This window comes from Panthera onca, chromosome B3, assembly GCF_046562875.1.
Source record: "Panthera onca isolate mPanOnc1 chromosome B3, mPanOnc1 haplotype 2, whole genome shotgun sequence".
Lineage (NCBI taxonomy): Eukaryota > Metazoa > Chordata > Mammalia > Carnivora > Felidae > Panthera > Panthera onca.
In genome coordinates, this window is record NC_138344.1 from 57,018,741 (window position 1) to 57,039,698 (window position 20,958).

Consider the following 20,958-nt stretch of genomic DNA (forward strand, 5'->3'; position numbering starts at 1 on the left):
AAATTAGTTTTGATCTGGGATCACAATTTCAATATGGAGTCCCTTTTAAGCAGTACATACTTCTCAAGCTGGTTTCCTACAAAAATCTCCATGAAATCCAAGAAAAGTAAATGAGATCCCCCCCAACCCAAACAAGAAATGAGTCCACATGAAATGATCTGATAAAAGCCAAACCAAAGCACTCCCCTACACGAGGTTCTAATCTGGTTAGTGAGAAAAGATGTGAAAAATGACATTGCCAAACAACATAGGAAAATAAACCTGTTCTTCCCCAGCTGTCAGTTTGGAAGAGAGCTGACAAGCTGGTTCACACTATGTTACTTTGATGGATTACACTTTCATGGATTATTCTCAGGAAGGTGCATTTTAATAAATAAGCCTAAACCAGTAAAGTAATGAAGGTAGGATTTTAGACATGTGCATAAGCTTATAGAGGAAACTTTAAGGGTTTGGGGGTTTGCTGGAATCCCCAAGATTACTTGGCCTGTGTATCTGTATTTTGGGGAAAGTGTCTGAACTAGATGATGTAAAAACAGAAAACTATCCACTTACTTTCCTGTGGTTTAGCTCCTGGAATTTTGCTCCACTGTGAAATCCAGTATAACCAATGTTTCATTTTCAATTTCAACTTGTAAATTACTTCTGTAAGGGGAATGTTATAAGAGGTAAGTGATATATTTTGAGAGCAACTGAAAAATCTCAAGACCTAAAATTTCCAGCATCTGCAATCAAGTTTTACTTTCTTTAATCCATGCAGAGCAAGGTATTTTCAGTGTAATGCAGGTAATTTCATTCATAATCATGAACTGTGTATTTAAGTAATCAGTTCTATGCATAATTATTCATTCTGGATGAAAACCTGTGCCTAGCTTTTCTGGGGAAATGTGCACATTTTTTTTTTCCAAATTCAAAAATCAATCATGAATGCTTTAAAACTTGTTTCTAAACTGATTTCTGGCCATTGATAACACATGATAAGTGGGGTATAGGGTTAGTTCTTGGAAGCAAATGAGGTGGGAGAGACAGTTCCTACGGAAGAGGAGTGTGGCTTGGCTGTAATAGCCTCACCTGTGACCGCTATGTGGCCGTGTTAACAATGATGCCCATTAATTCTTCAAAATAAATAACCCACCTATATTATTGACAATCCTCAGGCCCCTGCAAAGTACATGCCATCTACCCCAGTAGTTTCTGGGCAGGTCCCAAATAAGTCCCACTTGTGTCCAACAAGTATGGCTGTCACATCTGGGGGCTCTTGCTTCCCACCAGACTGCTGCTCGGAGTCCCTTGTGATGGCTGATCATTTACCCCTTTTGCCAAATCTTGAAATATCCTCTAGGGTGTGTTTGTACATGCTTCTGCTATGCCTCTGAGAAAATACCAACTACCATTAGGTGTTGCTTTCCCAGGATATCTCAAGACAACACCTAAGGTGTTAAAATTATGTTACTTTCCTTTCAGTATTCAGTGCACTGGGGCCATGCTGTGCTCTGTGAGGAGCAGGCAAGTGCCCACCCCTCTCTGTGCCATTTTGTGAGAATGTGATGGAAAGAAACATTAGGGGCGCCTGGGTGGCTCAGTCGGTTGAGCAGCTGACTCTTGATTTCAGCTCGAGTCATGATCCCAGGGTAGTGGGATGGAGCCTCGTGTAAAGCACTCCCTCCCACTTCCTCTTGACCCAAGTAAGGATGTCCCTCATCTTGCACCAAAGTCCCCATATTGTCCCTCAAAGCCAATCTTCCTCCTGAACTTTTTCCTCCCTCTGTAACCATTATCATCATCCCTCAACAATTCAAGCCCAAAATCTCTGAAATCTTTCTGTTCCAGTCCCCACATCAGATGATTTAAAAGGTTTCATTGATTTCAAGCTGTCATGTGCATAGTCATTTGTTTACTTACTAAACACATATTTCTTGAAAAGCAGATTGTAGGTTAGCACTGTATTAGAAGTTTAGGTTCAAAAGTTTGGGATAGAGAACAATAAATATAAATTGAAATATTGTGTGAAAATATTTACCTTAGGCCCTTATTACTTCTTACTTGAACTATTTAAATATTCTTTTAATTATTTCTCAAAGCTCTTCAATTCAATCCAAATTGCTCCAAGCAATCAAATTAATTTTCTAAAAGCCTGGTTCTGAATCTACACTGCATCGATCTTCTTAACAACCCTAGGAGTATTCCCATCATCTGGTTAATGAAGTCTTAAGTCCTTTGGTCAACATATAGAACTTTGACCAGAGTCAAACACCTTGCTAAACTTTTGTTTAATTTATTCTCCTTCAAATAACGTAGGCTGCAGCCAACCTGGGCCAGTATCCATTTCTCAAAAGATTTTTGCCTTTCTTGTTCTTTTATGTCTTGATTATAATGCTGTTGTTTCTGCTTAGAATATTAGCCTTTCTGGGGCACCTGGGTGGCTCAGTCAGTTGAGCGTCCGACTTTGGCTCAGGTCATGATCTCACATTCGTGGGTTCGAGCCCTGCATCAGGCTCTGTGCTGACCACTTGCTCAGAGCCTGGAGCCTGCTTCAGATTCTGTGTCTCCTTCTCTCTCTGCCCCTCCTCCGCTCACGCTTTGTCTCACTCTGTTTCTCAAAAATAAATAAATGTAAAAAAAAAATTAAAAAAAGAATATTTGCATTTCTTCTTTTTCCAGAGATCTCATGTCTAGCAGAGGTAGGGTTACTTTCTTCTGAATGCTTACATCACTTCTCTTGTCTTCCGGCACTTGATACATATTATTTTATATTTTGTTTATGTCTATCTCTCCTATCCCCTAATGGAATGGAGGTTCTTTCAAAGAGAGAGGTCGCAGGTTATTCATCTTTTAATTCACATGCCACACAGTACATAAACCAGATCACATACTCAATTTATTGATTGCATGAAAAAATGTTTTATCAGCAATAAATCCTTTGGCTTATAGCAAAGGTGACTGAATGGAAATATTTGTCATGTAAATCCTATTTTCCACTGACTTCCATTATGTGATTAAAAATATGTCCCCATGGGAGAAAAAACAAAACAGTAATGCACTGAGGAAAAAATTAGTGAAAAACATGGTGACTCCCTCCATGAAATACTGAGCAATGTACACAAAAGACATTAAGTCTAGAGACTTTTAGCCTTCTTTAGTTATTTTCATTTCTCAAGACCTAGTTCAGCAAGTGTTAGGTAAATAATTAACTGAAAGAGAGTCTCCCTTTCATTACAGAAGTCCGTCTTTGTATTTAAACTGTTCTTTTAATTGAGGTGTCTGAGCTGACATACCTGGGTGAAAAAAGTCAAAGCTAAACTATTGGACAAGTCCATCTGGAAAAAGCCTGTTTCCTTGTCATCATCGTATGTGATGACACATTCAAATTCGGGGTAAACGGAAAAGAGGATGTTATGCCAATTACATGAGGCATTTAGGAGAAATTCATTTCCATCTGAATGTAAATTGCCCAATCTGGCATCTGTGTCTTCCATCAGTTTAAAATTACCTTCTATTATTTGCTGTGGTCAGTGTGAAACTGTGCTCTCAGATTTCCCTTTAAGACAGGACTTGTTGCTCTGTCTTTCAGGAAAGAACCTCCAGCTCTGAATTCCTTTAGAATTTGTCTCGATTGTAGAACACTTCATCGTTTAAGGATATATCCTTCCTAGGATAACTCATATCCAATATTGTAATAAGTGATCGTATGGAAGCATGACTATGTTGGCCCAATCTGGGGAACTTTAACAGGCCACATATGATTCAGAAACATGGTCAAGCTGACTGACTCTCTAGCCTGTACTTAAGCCTGACTTCTCCCTCTGCTGATCGCTGCTTCCTTTCTTTCTTGTCCACAGTTGTTGATAGCTAATAAATACCCAGTGCCTTATTAATTTATTAAATGGTAATAAATTTCAGTTCCTTATTCCAGTGTTTTCAACCTCCAACAACTGATGTCAGTAGTGACTCAAGAAGCTAAAATATAAGATGGTGTTTTGAACCTGGCTCATTTGGTGCCTAGCTAGCACTGAGAACCTTATCACTGGTGGTAGTTGAGGCACATACAGTTTTAGCCCCAAATAGTTGTCCAATTTGTTAAAACTTTCACCATATCAGTAAAAGAGTACCTCCAAATAGCCATAGGTGAACGCTGGGAAGGGACACTGGCACAAATGGTGCTCACAGCTACCTGCTCATATGGCTTAATTATTCCCTGTAGCCTGGCCCATGTTTAATCTCAGTATGACCAATTACATCTAACAATGAACTGACACCTGTAGCATCATTGAATCTGCGGGAGGGTAAGACCTCAAGGGACAAAACTGATTGCACGTTGGCCTTGACTTGCTAGAGTCCTTTATTGATTTGGGTCTCACTCAAAACTAGCAGCGGTTATAAAACAAGTTATGGCTTGGAACAGTTTACATGTGGAACATGTTGCCTACAGAAACCAGTAATGCCTGCTTGGCACCGTGCTTTCTTCTTTGGGGTAAGGCATGCTAGGGAGCGTAAGTTGCCTTTTGTTTTGTAGGAAATGTGCTAGCACACTGCTTACCACTGGACCTCCATAAATTTCACAAAGCCATAGGTCTCTAAAACTCCATACAGCTTATCTCCTAACCTCTAGAGAGCATGTGTCTTGCCAAGGCCTCTAATACAGAAGCCATCCCTTGCTCATCCTGTCTAATGAAGGATTTTTAGTTTTCAGAATGAAAGAAACTCTTTTATTGAAGGGGGAGGTGGAGTGTTTTCTGATGGGCTCAAGAAGGCCTAGGCTGGGGATGAAAAAGCAGGCATGTGGTGGTGAGACTGGTCCCCTGGGACTAGGGCCGCATATCCATGAAGAATTTTAATTAGCTGCTGTTATATATTAGGTAACTCAAAATATTGCAACAAATAATCACTGGTGTTTATGCTTTGGAAAGCTAATAAGCAGAATAGGATTGATCAGTAATTAAAAGCTAAATGTGAAAGTAGTGGTGGAGCAGAAGGAATTGATAACCCAGCCTAAGACTTAATCATAAGAGGAATAACCTCCAAGGACTGTCAAAGGCCCAACCCAGATAAGTCTGCAGTGCCAACATCACAGTCCAGGATGGGAAAGAATGTAATTTTGACACATGGTATGAGAACATCTGATAGGAAGTTCCTGACAACATCAAATCCCCAGATTTCCCTGACACTAACAAGCATGACGACATGGCCCAGTACTCCGTACTAAGGGCTAGTATTTTGTGATAGCTTGAAAATTCTACATGGACCTCTCCCCTTGTGACCTCTCTTAAATCTGTCTCTACTCCCCTCAAAGACACTAGATCTACAACTAGGATTAATGTCAGGATATAATTTACCTGAAAATGAGCTGGGCCTGATAAGAGAAGGAAGGGACTATACCTCCCAAAGCAGCATAGGATTTAGGCAGGATCCCTACAAGAGCCAAGCAAATATCATGAGCTGGATTCTGAGGATGCTTGATCAAAGGGCAATGAAACATAAGCTGGAAAAGGGAGTCTAGTGGTTTTTTCCCACCACTCTCCCAGGATTAAGAACACTTAATACCCTGGCAAGGATTCTGGTGATGGTATAGACATACTGCTAGGATGGCTTCCGGAAGCATAAAAGAAAAGGTGATGTTTCATACCTAACTGAAATAGAAATGCTAGAACTGTTATGAAACATGGTGGACAAAAGCATTATCAAGCTCAGAGAAAATGGTATGCTGTAGGGGATGTGCATAATGCAAGAAAACTCACCAGAGAACTGTGTTTCAAAGGAAGACCAAACGATACATCATTTACCAAAGCAATACGAAACACACTGGTGAGCTCCACTTCTGCTGGGGATATAGAAAGGCAGAAGAAAATATTACCTCAACTCTAACAACCAGGAAAATTTGGATACTATGCTAAATTATAACATTTTCTGAGCCCATCAGAAAACAAGACAACAATGGGGCGCCTAGGTGGCTCAGTCGATTAAGTGTCTGACTTCGTCTCAGGTAATGATCTTGTGGTTCAAGAGTTGGAGCCCCGTGTCAGGCTCTGTGCAGATAGCTTGGATCCTGGAGCCTGTTTCAGATTCTATGTCTCTCCCTTTCTCTGACCCTCCCTTGTTAGTACTCTTTCTCTGTTTCTCTCAAAAATAAATTTAAAAAAATAAAAAAATGTAAAAACAAAACAAGATAACAAGCTAAAATGAATTTCAAAGGGTAATAAGCCCCTCTGAAAAGATACAGGATCCATGTACCTTTGGCAGAGCATATAATAAATAAAAGCCATAAAAGCAGAGTTGCAAAAAAACCTGACATATTAATTAACTATTAAAAGCTGAGTGTGGCCAAGCATGACATTCAGCATCCCTGGGAGCCCTAGACATAAGGGTAGTCCCCCTGTAAGTTCTTTCCCATGGGTCTTAACAGGGTGATTATGAAAAATATTGGAGACCAGGTCCAGAAAGCATGCCCCTTAGTGATGGAGGTCAATAGGGGATAACTGGCTGACACTGGAGACTGGTACAGAGATCTAACACTTCTGGAATAGGATTCAAGCAAAACATATTTACCTCTGTGGGGGAGACAGGAGACAGGACACAAAGACTGATTACTTTTAGGAAAACAGTGTAAGGAAAAATACTCTTCTCCTGTTGAGGAGCAGGGAACTCTACTGAGTTTAGGATCTAAGCTGTATCAAAGCTGAGTTCTGCTTCTACCAAGAAAGGCCAGGAAATGCTCTCCTGCACAAGATCCACCACAGATACAACACAGAACTAGGCAGCTATCAGAAGATCAAAGACACTGTGAAAGCTTCACCCGTTAAACCTACATGCACAGGGTTTGCCAAACACACAAGTTGAACGAAGAGAACAGAGAACATGGCAGCTGTGAGCTTAGCACTAAGTAAAGTCACCGTTGTTCACTGTGGTGGAGGGGACAAGAGTGTATGGACGGAGGCCCTGCTATGGTAGATGTAGAGGACTGCTGAGAGCTGAGACAAAATAGACACCCTTGGTACATTAAGTCACACTTGAAAGCAGAAGGTAACAGCAATCTGTGTCATGTGCAGAAGGTACATGATGATAAGGGGAAAAACACTAACTCAGTTCAATTCCTTGCTATACTGCATCACCTCCGTGTCCTCAACATAAATATATTAACGGCCCATTCCAGACATAAATACCCTTTACCTCAGTCTCTAATATTCTTTTTTACACAATGTGAAGTACTTAATAAAAACCCATGAGATATACAAAGGGGCAATACAATAGAGCAAGAAGGAAAAAAAAACACATTGCCAAGAGATAAAGCAGTAAAAAAAATAATATTCAGAGATGACCCTAATATTATTATCTAGGAGGCAGAGACTTTCAAAATACTATGATTAATGTGGTAAAGTAACAAGTGGAAGAAGTGCACAGCATGCACAAAGAGATGCAGAATTTCATCAGAGAAATAAAAAGTATTTTTAAAAAAGATCATTGAAAATCTAGAAATAAAAAAGTAATATCAGAGATAATTCTTTCAGTGTGAAGAAGTAAGACTGTATATATCTGATTAAAGAATCATTTAACTTGCAGATAGATCCATAAAAATTATCTAAACTGAACAAAGAGAAATAGTGCAAAAGATAGAATATTCAACAGCTATGGTACAATATCAAACAGTCTAATCTATATGTAATTGGACTTGCAGAACAAGAATAGAGTAGGACAGAAAAAAATATTTTAAGATACAATGACCATTTGGTTTTTCAAAATTTAATAAAAATGAGAAAATCCTACATCTGTCTTTCTCCCCCTTTCTGTCTCTCTGTCTCTCTGTCTCTCTCTCTCTCTCTCTCTCTCTCTCTCTCTCACACACACACACACACACACACACAGGCATATTATACTCAAATGGTTGAAAATCAGAAATAGAAAATATCTTGAAAACAGACAGATAAAAAGAAATACACATGCAGAGGAGAAAGGTAAGAATTATGGCACACTTTTTAGTTTTTTTCAAAAATAAGAAAATAGAGTTATATCTTTAATGTGCCAAAATTGAAACAAACAAAACACATCAATTTAGAGTCAAACATTTGGGGAGCATATCTTTAAAAAATGAATGTAAAATAAAAAAAAATTTCAGAGAAATGGAAGGTGACAGAATTCGTTACCAGCAGGTAGGAAATGTGGCAGAAAATAAACTTGAATACACACAAAGAAATGAAGAGAGCCATAAATACTAAAAGTAAAGGTGAATTTTTTTTTAACATTTATTTATTTTTGAGAAAGAAAGAGACAGAGCATGAACGGGGGAGGGTCAGAGAGAGGGAAACACAGAATCTGAAACAGGCTCCAGGATCTGAGCTGTCGGCACAGAGCCCGACCCAGGGCTCGAACCCACGGACCGCGAGATCATGACCTGAGCCCAAGTCGGCTGCTTAACGGACTGAGACACCCAGGCGCCCCAGTAAGGGTGAATTTAAAAGATAGTTTTCATATAACTAATTGCTGTAAAGAATGACTATAGTAACAATGTATTTTGGCAAGTATACTTAGAAGTAAAATATATGACAATAATACTACACAAAATGGAATTAAGGAAAAGGACTTATACCATTGTATAGGTTTTACACTATGTTTGATGTGGCATAATATTATTGAAGTTAGGCTATAATAAGGTAAAAACTCAGGCTGTAAATGCTGAAACAACAAATAAAAAAATTTAAAAGAGAATAATTCCCAAGCCAATAGTGGAGATAAAATGAAATAATGATAAAATAGGTCAGGAAAGAGGGGAGAAAAAAAGGAACAAGGAACAGATATGTCAATTAAAAAAAACAATTCCATTAGTAATATGTTAGATTTATTAATAAATACATTAAATGTAAATGGCTAAACACCCCCATTTAAAATGTGAAGAATAACAAACTGAATACAAATAAAACCAAGACCAAACTACATGCAGTCTACAGCAATGTACCTTAAATATAGAGATAAATTAAAAGATGAAAAATCAAGCCATGTGAAAACATCAAAGACATTGGGAATGTCCCTATTAATATCATAGAAAGTATACTTCAAAGGAATAAATAATACCAGGAATCCAGAGGGCATCACATAATTATAAAAGTGTCAATTTAATAACATAGAGTTCCCAAATGTATACGCTTCTAATAACAGAGGTTCAAAATGCACAGAAAAAAAAATCAAATTTAAAGTAGAAATACACAAATTCCCAATTAGGGCTGGAGACTTAACACTCCTTTCAGTAATTTATAGAACAAACAGCAAATCAGGAGGGATAGAAGAGACTCCAGATACTTCATCAACCAGCCTGACATAACTGCTGCTTCTGGAACATCCCACACAGCAATAGACAACTTTGTGTTCATAAGTGTTCATGGAATATTCACCAAGAGAGACCATATTCTGGGCCAGAAATGAAGTTCTAATAATTTTAAAAGAATTGAAGCCATACATGCAACATATGCTCTCTGATTACAACAGAAGTAAACTAGAACTATATTACAGCAAAGATACTTGGAAAATTTCCAAAGAGTTGATAATCAACACAAATATAAATGCAAACAACATAATTCCAAGTAACCCATATGTTGAGTTAAAAAATAATTACAAAGGAATTTGGAAAATTCTTGGAATGCAATGAAAATAAAAACAGAACTTATCAATATTGGGAATCAGCTAAAGAAGTATTTAGAGGAAATTTTATAGTATTCAATATTCTTATTAGAAAATAATATTGCACATAAATAATTTAAACATCTGTGAGAAAGTAGAACATAAGAGTAATTAAGACTCAAAGGAAACAATTGGAAAGCAGAAATTTACAATAAGAGAAAAAATCAGTATCTGAAAAAAAGAAAGGGAGAATCAATGATACGAAAAGCCTAGCCAGAATGATTACTAAGAAAAAAAGAAGACATAAAAATTATCAATATCAAGAATAAAGGAAATACTAAGCCATAAAATTCCCAGAAGATAACAAAGGAAAAATCTAGAAACTTAGGGTTTGGCAATGACTTTTTAGATACAACATTAAAGGCATGATCCATGAAATAAAGGATTGATAAACTGAACCTCATTAAAATTAAGAATTTCTGTTCTGTGAAAGACACTATCAAGATAATGGATAAGAAAGCCACCAACTGGGAGGAAGTAATTGCAAAAGACATATCTGATAAAGGACTGTTACCTAAAATATACAAAGAACTCCTGAAACTCAACAATAAGGAAATGAACAATTCAATTCAACATGGGCCAAAAACCTTAGGAAGCAGCTACTCAAAGAAGATATGTAGATGGAAAAATAAACATATGGAAAGATACACCACATCATAAGTCATAGGGAAATGCAAATTAAAGCAATGAAATGTTACTGCACACCTATTAGAATGGCCAAAACCCAGAGCGCTAACAGTACCGAGTGCTGGCAAGGATGTGAAGTGAAGAACATTCATATATTTCTGGTGGGAATGCAGAAGAGTACAGCTATTTTGGAAGGCAGTTTGGCAGCCTTTTACAGAATTGAACATATTCTTACCAAACAATCCAGCAACCATGTTCCTTTGGTGCTTACCCTAAGGAAGTGAAAACTCATATTTACAAAAAACAGAAACAACCCTGCTCACAGATATTTATAACAGCTTTATTCCTAATTGCCAAAAATTGGAAGCAACCAGCATGTCCTTCAGTAGGAGAATGAATAAAGAAACTGGTACAATAAAAAGATATGGAGGAACCTTTAATGTATGTGTATTAGTAAATAAAAGGAGCCAATCTGAAAGTGTTACATACTGCATGATTCCAACTATATGATATTCTAGAAAAGTCAAAACTATGGAGACAGTAAAAAGAATCAGTGGTTTCCAGGGTTTAGGAAGGAAAGACAGATGAATAAGCAGGGCACAGAATACTTTCTAAGGCAGTGAAATTATTCTGTATAATACTACTATGGTGAACACCTTCCATTTGAAATTTGTCCAAACCCATAGAATTTACAAGACAAAGAATGAAACCTAATGTAAACTGTGGACTCTAGGTAGTCATGATGTGTCAGTGTAGGCTGTTGAATTATAATGAATGCACCTCTTTGGTAGGGAATGTTGATAATGGGAGAGACTATGTTTGTGTGTAAGCAGAGAATGTGGGAAATCTCTCTACATTCTGTTCAGCTTTGCTGTGAACTGAAAACTGCTCTAAAAAATAGCCTATTAAAAAAAAATGAAGACGTTGTTAAAAAATCCCCCAGATCAACACTGCCCTTCCCCTGCTCACTCACTCACTCACTCTCTCTCTTAAAGTAAATAAACATTGAAAAAATTATTCCCATAAATTTTACAACTTAGATGAAATAGAGAAATGCTTTAAAAGATATAAATTACCAAAGATTGGTCAAGAAAATAGGTATCCTGGATAGCCCTGTATCCATTAAAGACAATGAAAATGTGGTTAAAAGTATTTCCACAAAGAACATGTCACTGGTAAACTCTACCAAATATTTAAACGGCAAGTAATACTAACTTTACACAAGTTCTTCCAGAAACAAACAAACAAACAAAAACAGTAGGGAATTCTGGCACATTCATGAGGCCAGCAGTGATAACAAAACCAGACAGAGACATTATACATAATGAAAATCACTGTACCACTAATAAACATAGACAGAAAAAATCTTTAACAAAATAAAAGCAAACCAAATCTAGCAATATATAAAAACAACAATACATGATCAAGTATGATGTATACCAGGATTGCAAGGTTATTTAAACACTTAAAAAAAAAATCAAACAATGTAGAGCAATGTATTAGGCTAAAAAGAAAAAAAAAAGCATGCAGGTTTTTTTTTTTTTGCAGTTTTCTAAATAGATGAAAAAAGTTCTACACCCGTTCATAGTAAAAATTCTTAATCAATGAAGACAAGAAAGAACTATTTGCTTAATTGTGCTGCCTTGTGAATGCTCAGTATGGGAGTTGGTTAATGTTAAAGGGGAAACTGCATGTGTAAATAGGGATTCCTTTCTCTGTGGCTCTTGTTTTTGGAGGGAATCTTGATCCTCAAGCTCTAGCTTAAGGGTCAGTTGTTGCCTCCTTAACCTAGTATAACTGTCCCAAGCGTTAGGTCACTGCTTTCTGTCTGGCTTCTATGAAACTGGTTATTTATTTTAAAATGTTCTGAAAAGGAAAAAAAAGTGGAGGCAAGGATAGCACTCACCTCAGAGCACTTCCTGTCTCTTAGGGATCTTATCCCTGCAATTCTTGCATACCTTCTTTGCTCTGTGCTGCTTCCAAATAACTGTTTTCTATATTTTGTTCAACTTTAATGGTTGTTTTTGACAGGAAGATTAGTTTAATACCAATTACTCCATGAGAGCCAGAAACAGAAGTCTTTATGTCTTTACTTACACTTAATGTCTTATACCTTTAGACTTATTCGACATGATTATTTAGTATTCTGTGCAATAATTTCACTATTTGAGCTTTTTGTGGGACTCCTTCTTAGGTCTTTTGCAACAGTTGGGTTTTGATCATAGAGCACCCCCATCCCTAGCCTACCCATTTAATGATTTTTTTTTCTTTTCTTTTTTTTTAACTATAGGCTTATGTTTTTTGAGAGCTATGCTGAAGTCATGTTCCTCCAGAAGTGATTGTCATTCACTTCTCTTGTGCCATCTATGTGCACATCTAGAGTGCCACAATGGCAGGGATTTTTTAGGTTAAAATCTCCATGTCTGTCTTACCATTGTAGGAAATTTATTTTTTCTTTCCCCCTGAAATCATTGCTTGAGAAAGGGGATTTGCCTAGTTTCCTGGGAAGAAAGGCTTACTTATTTCTAGATGCCCTTATATCAAAGTATTGCCCTGGATGGCCCTAGTCTAATGCCAAGGTAGGGGCACCTCCTCTTATATTTTCTACCTGAAGGTGGTCTTGGGCTTTGTCTTGGGTCTTCTCTGAAGCTGTGAAAGCCCAATATTAAGTTCATTCACATTCTTCATGGTAGAAGTAAAATTCGGTCTCTTGCTAATCCCCCTCTAAAGTTCCAGTTTTACTGACTTTTTAACCAATAATATTCCATTTCTAATTGCCAGTCTTTTACTATATTTTTTTAAAGGGAGCTTAGAATACTTTATCCATTTCTTTTGGTTGTTTCTATAGGGAAAGCTGGTAAGACCCTGTGGACTGCCTCACTCCCAGAAATAAATATCTATAATCACTTTCACGTATATCATTTTAGTTGATTCTTATGACTGTCTGTGAAAAAGATGTCATCATTAACAACATCACACAAATACAGATACTGTTACTGTTGCTGTCTTTTGCTCCAAATTCATGGCCAGAAAGCAGCATCGTTTTGCTTCAAATCAGATTTTGACACTGGACCTAATATTCTTTTCATGATACTTTTCTGGTCATTGTTCCACCTCTGGAGAACAATAATTTTGGTTTCCAAAATTTACACATCAGCTCAAAAGTTGGAAAGATAACACACACACACACACACACACACACACACACACGTACACACACACACACACACACACACACACATTCCACTCTGAGTCCTCACTTACACATCATTCTGAAATTTCTCTTGATTCATCAAACAAGCTCAATTTAGAAAGGACATAGCCATCATCATTTGTGCAGCTATTCCGAGTGGCATCACCAGATATTCTCCATCAAAGGAACATCTCTGAACAGCAGTGTAATGTCAGTGCTGGCTGCCTCCCAGAGAAAATTAATCATAATACCAGGAGTTAGAAAGATCCTACATAGATTTCAGGAATATTGCATTTCTTTACCCTAAAGTTCACATTCTACCTGCTGTGTTTCATTACAAAATCCAGATATCATACAAAAACATCACAGCTACACTCCTCACTGTATGTATTTTAATCAGAAATCTTTGATCCATGTGATATTGGCCCTGCAGGCAAAAGCTTCCTTTTGTGTTAAGATATGTTCTACTCTATCACCAGTATGAGGTCCATTCTAGTTGGTAAAAATATTTTCAGGAAAATCAGGGGGGGAACAGCATACTTAAACAAGTAGATCATGTGAGAATTAGCAAAAGGTAATATTTAGATTGGTAAGATAAATATTCATTTATCTTCATCCTCTCAAGTTGATAGAAGGTATATAATTTGGGGCTGCATTTGTTTTTACGTATCAGCCATTGAGATAAGGTCTTCTATCTTTCCCTTAGAAGACCTTAGAAGCCCTTTCAGAGACTGGCCAGTTCTTTTGGAAACCCATATCCTGGATCTACCTGCAAAGAAATACATTGCTGGCTTTGGAAAAACTTGCCATTTGGGAATTCTTGCAAATGTTGGTTGATGTTTTTGTGTGTTGTGCTCAATTCCATTTGTTAATAACTTCTACATCTTCTTGGCAGTGTGTCTACACACGCCCCTGCCCTATTTGGTTTTCTCAAATTCTCTAGGTTTTTATATAGGGTCAGAGCACCAAGGGATTTTATATACTAAGACATATATTAAGAAATAAGGGAAATATTTTTATTAGCCATATGAATTTATCACATTTGTGTAGGGCTTGAGGTTCTAATATAAATATGGGCAGCAATATCATGTATTGAAACTTAAGAGAAAACAACAAACTTTTTCCATGGTCCCAGTGTTTATAAAACCATAGATAAGGTATTGTTGTTGCTCCTAATCTTATTTTCCCCAGCTTTATTGAGGTAAAACTAACAAATAAAATTGTACATATTTAAGCTGTACAGCTTGATGTTTTGATGTACATAGACATTGTGAAATACCACAATCAAGCTAATTAACATATCCATCACCTAATATAGCTATCTTTTTTTTCTTTCTTTTCTTGGCGGGGGGGAGGGGTGGCTGAGAACACTTGGAATCTACTCACTTAGCAAATTTCAAGTACAGTGTTATTAGCTATAGTTACATTGCTTACCTAATCTGAATTTTTTAACGATTCAGGAAAGTAAGCAGTTGAGAGACTCCCCCAGATACACACAGCTCCAGAAGAATTAAAGCCTCCTTCATGGTGGCAGGATATATGAATTTATAACACCGTTTTCACTAAGTGTAATTGTGTCTTCATAACCTTTATGAAAAAAAAAGAGAAAAAATGCTTTTGCTTCTGGAAAAGGCTGCCCTCTCTCTCCCTTTTGCCTCTTTGTTCTTTTCTCTTCACACTCAATCCAGTTGCTCTATTTCTGCAGTTCTGTCACCAAAGCAGTTCATTATTTAGTCAGCTCAGTATCAAGTAAAACTTGTTGCTGGTCTGGTTCTGGTCTTTTGACCTATTTTCAATAATTGGTTCTTTTTTTTTTTCTTAACAACATAGTGTGATAAAATGTGTATGGGTTTTGGACAGCTGGGCTCAAGTGTCAGTTGTGCTAATTTTAGAGGTGGGTCTTAATTCTCTTTTATACCTTATTCCATAAAATGGGGATGATAATTCATACTCTGGAGGACATTTGTGATAACCAGATGAAGTAATGTATATTAACTTGTTTGGAACATCATAGACACTCAACAAATAGTTCTTTTGTCACCGAGAGTCCTAGCCCAATAAACTGAGATGATAAACTCAAAAGTTAATTAAAGACAATTTAATTAGGATACTTTAATTAAAGATACTTTAATCAGGTGTGGGCAGGGTTAAGGGATGATCAGCAGATGGTGAAACACACAGGAAATAATAGCAAATCGAAGTTGTTACCACTCTAGCGCTGAATGGATAGAGGATCCGTGTTTCCTACTGAGAATTATAGGCATATGTGAGAGGCTTCTTGACATGATCTGTGACCTTCAGCAGAAGAAAGTAGCTGTTGCCAAAACCCCCCTGCCAGGAGTAGAGGAAGGGTAGGTGGAGACAAAAATAATATGGTTATCTATCTTCATGCCCTCTTATATCCTTCTGAGATCCTTTATCAACTGATCCCAACTGGATACTAAAAGGCAAGGAAGCCCAAATAATGCTGTCTGGAGCCATCACCCTTCTGGGACACAGAGTAGAAATAGAAAGATAAATAATGAATGCAAAGAAACAAATGAAGAATCATCAGCACAATTTATTTTCTTCACCTTCTACTTCTCTTACTCCAGTATTTTATTTACCTACATTGATCACTTTTCCCACTATTAGCTGCCAATATAGACTGTGAGGTTTTTGAAAGCAAGGATAGTATTTACTCATGACTTTAGCATTTCCTAAAAGATGCATCACCAAACAGGTTGTGTGTGAAAATGCTACCTGCTATATACCTCTTTTGAAAAAGCACATTAGCAGTACAAAAGCTCTCAAAACTTCTGTACAAAATGATAGTAATAATAAATATCTGCTCACAGAGTTACTTTTCAAGTAATGCCACTAATCCATAAGCACTAGTTCCAGGAAATGCAGTTTTGAAAATTAATGCATCCCTAGTGCCTCATGCCTAGTGTCTAGGAGGCAGAATATACTGTATGGTCAATAGACATATAGTAGATGCATAAATAATGGGCTTCCTCTATGACTGGTCCTGAATTGCTTTTGCTGAAGTCCTTATCTTCTCTTTCCCCCCCTCCAGAAACTGGATTTTTTTCTTCTAGCAGGAATCTAATTGGAGTTCCATATTTGTCTCAGGGTACCTACATGCCTAGCTGCCTATAGGTGATCTAGATTATATTATAGATCTATATTATATTATGAGTGAACAGTAAGTATTATCAGCAGCATCAAAATCTCTGCATTTGGCTTCTATTTTAGATTCCCAAATATTATGTTCTATCTTACTGTGTTTTAGGATAACTTATTACTCCTGAGAGAAATGCCATCAGTACTGGATGTATCTGGCTCTGAATTCAGAAAAAGCCACCTTGCAGCCATTTGCCTTAGCTTCCTTCCATAACCTGTACCTGAGTGTGTTCCTTTTGGATTGGTACAATCAGATTGGATAACGCTATCCCAGTTCCTAATGCCTTGGCTCACTCCCAGTGAATTTTCACCACCATTTTCCTTTCCCCACAGATTCTTCACCATGAAGCAGCATCTGATTTATTTATTTTCTAGGTCAAAGAATCCATACAGATGAGGTGATATTTCTGCAGAAATATCTTCAAATGCCCCTACGCCTTCTGCACAACATCATACCCCCTTTATGTCTTTAAATAACAATTAAATATGAATTAAACTAAAATTAACATAGGAGAGTCAAATTTAATGAGAAAGCAGAAGAGATGAGGAAAGCGATTTTCTAGAGGAGATTAACTGTATTTTTCTCAAGAGAGTTCCTTATCTTAGTGAGTATAAGAGCCAGAAGGAATAAGAGACCAAGAAAAAAAAAAAAAAAAAGACAATTGCCATAGAAGAGATAAAGTCTTTAATAATCACCCATGTTCAGGATTTTTTCCTCCTCCCTTCCTGGTTTAGTAATAACGGAAACAGACTGGTGGAGGAAAAAAGCGTCCAACATTACACAGAAATGTATATGTTCTTGAAGATTTGGAATAGCAAAAGCAATGACCTGGAGTCTCCTCAGTGGAGACTCCGATCATAATAAGCCAAGGTCCTGTGACTTCATTTCCACACATTTCCTGGATAGTATAAGGTGGTCTTCTGCATTTTAAAAAGGGTACAGTGGCACTGCATGCCTTGGTTAAGCATCTCAGCTCAGATCTTGATCTCAGTGTCATGAGTTCAAGACCCACATCGGGCTTCATGCTGGGCATGGAGCCTACTTAAAAAAGAATACATCTGTACATACATAAAAATTCAAGATTTTCCCTTTTGGTCATAGAAGCATGTTGACATATACCATAAAGCCACAGAGAGGAAAATGCATGCTCCTTCCCCAGTTATCAGCTGAAAGAAAATCACTGGCCTATAATTCAGCCTTTATTATTGTATTGTGAGGGTTCAGTCAGGGAAGCAGAACCACTAGGAGTTATATGGAAAAAGGAGTTTATTATAGGTATTAGGCAGTATACGTTGTAAAAGGTAATAAAGAAGTCTATGAAAGCTCTTGTTGCATCTGGCGACGGACCCGGTGTTTCTGTAGGTCAGCACAGTTGGCAGTGGGGAGAAAACCTGGGACATGAAGCAAAGGAGAGTGACCAGCTGGAACCCAGGAGAACAGAATGAAACCCACATCTATACCCAATCTCAATAATGTGGTGTTTTCATAGACCAATGGAATAGAATAGAGACTCCAGAATTGGACCCACAAAAGTATGGCCAACTAATCTTTGACAAAGCAGGAAAGACTATCCAATGGAAAAAAGATAGTCTCTTTAACAAATGGTGCTGGGAGAACTGGGCAGCAACATGCAGAAGATTGAAACTAGACCACTCTCTTACACCATTCACAAAAATAGAGTCAAAATGGATGAAGGACCTGAATGTGAGATAGGAAACCATCAAAACCCTAAAGGAGAAAGCAGGAAAAGACCTCTCTGACCTCAGCCACAGCAATTTCTTACTTGACACATCCCCAAAGGCAAGGGAATTAAAAGCAAAAATGAACTATTGGGACTTCATGAAGATAAAAAGCTTCTGCACTGCAAAGGAAACAATCAACAAAACTAAAAGACAACCAACGGAATGGAAAAAGATATTTGCAAATGACATATTGGACAAAGGGCTAGTATCCAAAATCTATAAAGAACTCACCAAACTCCACATCCAAAAAACAAAGAATCCAGTGAAGAAATGGGAAGAAAAAATGAATAGACACTTTTCTAAAGAAGACATCCACATGGCCAACAGGCACATGAAAAGATGCTCAACATCAGTCCTCATCAGGAAAATACTAATCAAAAGCACACTGAGATACCACCTCACGCCTGTCACAGTGGCTAAAATGAACAAATCAGGAGACTATAGATGCTGGTGAGGATGTCTAGAAATGGGAACCCTCTTGCACTGTTGGTGGGAATGCAAACTGGTACAGCCGCTCTGGAAAACAGTGTGGAGGTTCCTCAAAAAATTAAAAATAGATCTACCCCATGATCCAGCAATAGCATTGCTAGGAATTTACCCAAGAGATACAGGAGTGCTAATGCATAGGGGCACTTGTACCCCAATGTTTATAGCAGCACTTTCAACAATAGCCAAATTATGGAAAGAGCCTAAATGTCCATCAACTGATGAATGGATAAAGAAATTGTGGTTTATATACACAATGGAATACTACGTGGCAATGAGAAAGAATGAAATATGGCCTTTTGTAGCAACATGGATGGAACTGGAGAGTGTGATGCTAAGTGAAATAAGTCCTACAGAGAAAGACAGATACCATATGTTTTCACTCTTATGTGGATCCTGAGAAACTTAACAAAAGACCATGGGGGGAGGGAAGGGGGGGAAAAAGTTAGAGAGGAAGGGAGGCAAACCAGAAGAGACTCTTAAAAACTGAGAATAAACTGAGGGTTGATGGGGGGTGGAAGGGAGGGGAAAGTGGGTGATGGACTTTGAGGAGGACACCTGTTGGGATGAGCACTGGGGTTGTATGGAAACCAATTTGACAATAAATTTCATATTACAATTTTAAATATAATGTGTTGTTTAGCAGAACCTGGTACCCTTCACCACTAAGCTACACACGTGCCTGAGAAAAGCTGAAAGTGATAAGAAAGGACCTTGGATGAGCTCCAGGTCGGTCTTTTCTCTTTTCCAATCAGGTGAGGTAGCAGATCAGTGACAATATGCATGTGTTTCAATAGTACCTGTCATGCTACACCAACCCTCAGAGTGGAATAACTGCTGATTTTCTTCATCTTTCCAAATCTTGCACAAATTTTTCCTACAGCTCATCTTAACCCAGAACCATATAGGAAGAAAATTCTGGAAATCATACTTCTAATATGGTGCAGTTGACACAGTGTAAAACCACAGCAATTGTGATACTTTTGTGCTATAAATTTAGGAACTCAGGCATCTGAATAGATTCTGGGACTAATATCTCTGATAGTTATGGAACTCAGAGTGGTTTGGAACACAAAGGGCCTCCTAGACATTGAGGTCAAATAGCCATGTGTCTACTTGTTCTGATGCTGCTAGAAGGTGTGGTCATGAACCTTTGTTCTTTGTATAAAATGAGGATTTCATGGAGCTGCAGCCTGTCCTATGTCTGAATGTCAAACATTTTACTCAGGAATTAAATAGACTTCACTATTAGTAATGCTAAAACCTCTCCCTGTTCTTGTATTTGGTTTATTTCTAAAACACTTTTCATAAGGGTTCAAAGATCTGTGATAAGAATGCAGATGGGATTTATACCAAAATCATTCTGACAGCTGAAGATTATACTGTGAGTGCAAATTATCAATCTGAAAAGAGAGGGCTTTACTGCATGTAAAATAAAAAAGGTGTTGATTTATATTTGATTCATGGTGTGAGTAGTTGCATTATGAAAGATCAATGAACATTATCATCAGAATAATGTCACACTATTACAATTATGGTGCATCAAAAATGCAAACCTAATTGCTTAACTTTAATGAAATACAAAAGCCACATTTTAATAACGTTAGGGTTGTGGTTCAAACTGAAAAAAAAAACCATATATAATCAAAGTTAAGGTAATTCATCCTTAACCCTTTGACGTCATAATCTAAAATAGATCATAGAGATTCCACACCTCACTTCCACCTCTCTTCATCATGAATAGCAGAGGATGTCTTTTCAAAATCTAGTTGGCTGGCTTTCATAGGAAACAACACGGTCCTTGGTCAGATTGGCAACTCAATTTACTTCATCTGGTTGCATCTGAAAACAGATCAACTTCTACAGTTAAGGGAAAACAAAATACAGATTTTGCTATACTTAAAAACATTTTGCATCAGAATTTAATCATAGGTCAAATTTGTACCAAGCAACAACCCTTAAGGCAAACCTTTAGTATAACAGGGGGATGTAGCTACAGTATCTCTTGGATAATCTTAAGAAAATATGTATACAAAGAGCAAGGCGGAAGGAGAGAGACAAGGAAGGTTGAGATGACTAAAGTA